The sequence below is a fragment of the Pollicipes pollicipes genome, unplaced genomic scaffold, assembly GCF_011947565.3.
Source record: "Pollicipes pollicipes isolate AB1234 unplaced genomic scaffold, Ppol_2.1 Scaffold_6138;HRSCAF=7277_pilon_pilon_pilon, whole genome shotgun sequence".
Taxonomy (NCBI): domain Eukaryota; kingdom Metazoa; phylum Arthropoda; class Thecostraca; order Pollicipedomorpha; family Pollicipedidae; genus Pollicipes; species Pollicipes pollicipes.
Genome location: NW_023596818.1, coordinates 12,442,367 through 12,445,058, shown reverse-complemented (window position 1 = coordinate 12,445,058; position 2,692 = coordinate 12,442,367).

The following is a 2,692-nucleotide window of genomic DNA, read 5'->3' as shown; positions in this document are numbered from 1 at the left end:
GAGTCCGGCCAAAAGCTGGGGGCAGAGTTATCTGTTGAACTGGACGTCACGGCTTGGGTGATGGGTTCCGGACATTCGCAGCAAGTCATCTTTAGCAGATACCTTGCGCCTAGAGATACCCAAGCAAACCATTCGGAGTGAATTAATAAAAAGAGAAGCAAAAGCGAATGTTTCACATTTGAAGAAATTGAACGAAGCATCAGATATGATGAAATAAGCTCACATATAACTATGGGTATGCTTTTGAGCGGAAAAGACTCCTCTAGACAACACTAGACTAGACTAGACAACACTCACACGACACACTCCTCTAGACTTCTCTAGTTAATATGCTTCTCAATGAGTCGTTTAATTGTGTCATCGTACCTTGCACAACATTGACTGAGAGTCAATTAACGGCCGTTATACCTGAAAATTGTGCTCATGAATGCCATATATACATGACATGACAATTATATCTTTCTTGGCCTTGATCTTTGCATGGTAAGATACTAATGACATTATGCCATGAATCCGCATGTGACCTTGAAATAGTCCCTCGAAAATATTATGCACATCTTCGCGAGCGTGTGGCTCAGAATCTAGAAGGGTTTAGGTCTTAAGAAGGGCAGGGCTGTGAACTGCCCCGAATGAGCTTCAAGATGGCTATTTCAGTTCAAACTCCCATACAAATGCGAAACAGTCCCTTTAATGATTCGACGTCCGGCATGGAAGGGCATGAAGGGAGTGCATTCGGAGGTCCAGTGAATTCAGTGGGCTTCGCTGCCCAGGATTCGCGGGCCCACTTTTGCTCACCCGGCAAACGCGCCTGGCAGAAAAACAGCGTTCGAGCCTTTACAACCTAACCATACGGAACGCATCCTGAGGCTATCAGGTGACTGATCTGCTATCTGATCTGCATAGCATAGCATAGATCTGCATCCTGCTAGCCTCTATCTATTCCTATGAAAATTTCCTCTTTACGGACATTCTGGACCGATCGCGAGCAGTATCGGCGCCCATGACAAGAGCTGGCAGGCACCAGCACCCGTCGCGAGTCCCGTTTTTCGTCAGTCATGATGCGAGACAGACACGCGTCTGGTTCCCAATGTGGGGTCCTGGTTCCCATTCATCTCTTCTCATGGCAACGAGATTTTGGATCCTTGGTTCTGGCTGGTTATTGCATAAATTCCGCCCACCGCCCCCCGGATCCTATTGGTTGTTCGTACATACACAGTATCCATTGGCGTTGGTTGTATTGGCAAACATAGCACATTGGTTCTGAGTTCTCGCTGGTTCTTCCACAAAGAAAATTAGGGGTTCCTAGTTCCCATTGGTTTCTTTAAAAGACTGGAACCCGTCTCCTGGTTTACACTGACATTTTACAAACACCATCTGCCTTCCCGGTTCCCATCGGTTCCTTTACAAACACCGGACACTGTTTCGAGGCTCCCACTGGTCTTTTGGTTCACACCGGTGGTGTTTTTTCAATATTTGGTCCCTGCCAACTTTTATCTTTGTTGACCTTATCCCATTCGACTTTGATTCCTGTCGGCACTTATCCCTTTGGCTTTTTTCGCCGTTAACTTTTCCGATCCGACTTGTATACCTGCCGGCATTTCATTGTTCGCCTTTCTTTGTTCGATTTTTTTCACTCGACTTTTCAGTCAGATACCTGCTGAGACACTCCCGATCATTCAGGGGGTCACCATCTTGTTCTTTGGCTCTTTTCGCTCAGTCCAAGAACCCACGGCGACCACAGGATCATCACCCCGTGTTAACACGCGCCCGGCCAGGTCGGTTGGCTTCCATTCGCTCGGGTAGGATGTCAATTTGATTGAATTCCCCACATATCTCAGGAACTAAAAGAGCTAGTGACATATAATTCACAGGGTGTGTTGTCCTGTACGTGAACTCACTTAAGTCAAAGTTCGAGGTTCCTAGGTCATAGCCTTTTGGTCAAGTAAGGTCAAACAAGGTCAAATTTCAGGTTGTTTTCCAAAGTGTGGCGAGAACCTAGATAACTGCTCTAAGCAAAAATTCACATGCTCATTTAAGGTCAGTGACCCTGTTTGACCTTTTGATGGTCATGGTGATTAAAATCATACAATACCGCTTTGCGTTTTGCGTTTGGATAAGCGACAAAGATTGTGGTAGGCAATATGTTCCTAAAAACAGGGTGTTGACCTGATTCGTCTTCGGTCAGTAACGTTTTCGTACCTTTAAGAAGACCACGGAAGATGTGTAATGCGGTCCTGTTATCAATAGATTCGAAATGAGCACCAGAAACTACCCCATACAGCAAGCCATAAAATAAAAAACAAGTGCTGACCTTTGCTTGTGGTCTGACTTTGCTCTTGGTCTGACCTTCATACCTGACCCTAGGTCAATGAAATTTGTTTATTAAGGTGCTGTGTTGCCTAAGAGAGATCTCAGGCATGTATGGCTTTGTCTAACACTTTATGGTTGCATCAGATTGAATGATTCCCTAGAAATTGACTTCGCTGAAACCATGGTCTGACTTTGACGTGCCATAGGTCAGCAGCCTTACAAAGTGCTTGTAAATTTTTGATACCAAACCATGCGCCATTCAGTTGACTACAGCCATGCAAAATTTGGCGTGGCTTCGCCGCGCTGCTCGGAAACCATTCCGGAAAACCTTTGGAGGGGTGAATTTGACCCCCGTCCGAGCGCGTATTTTAACATACCTCGG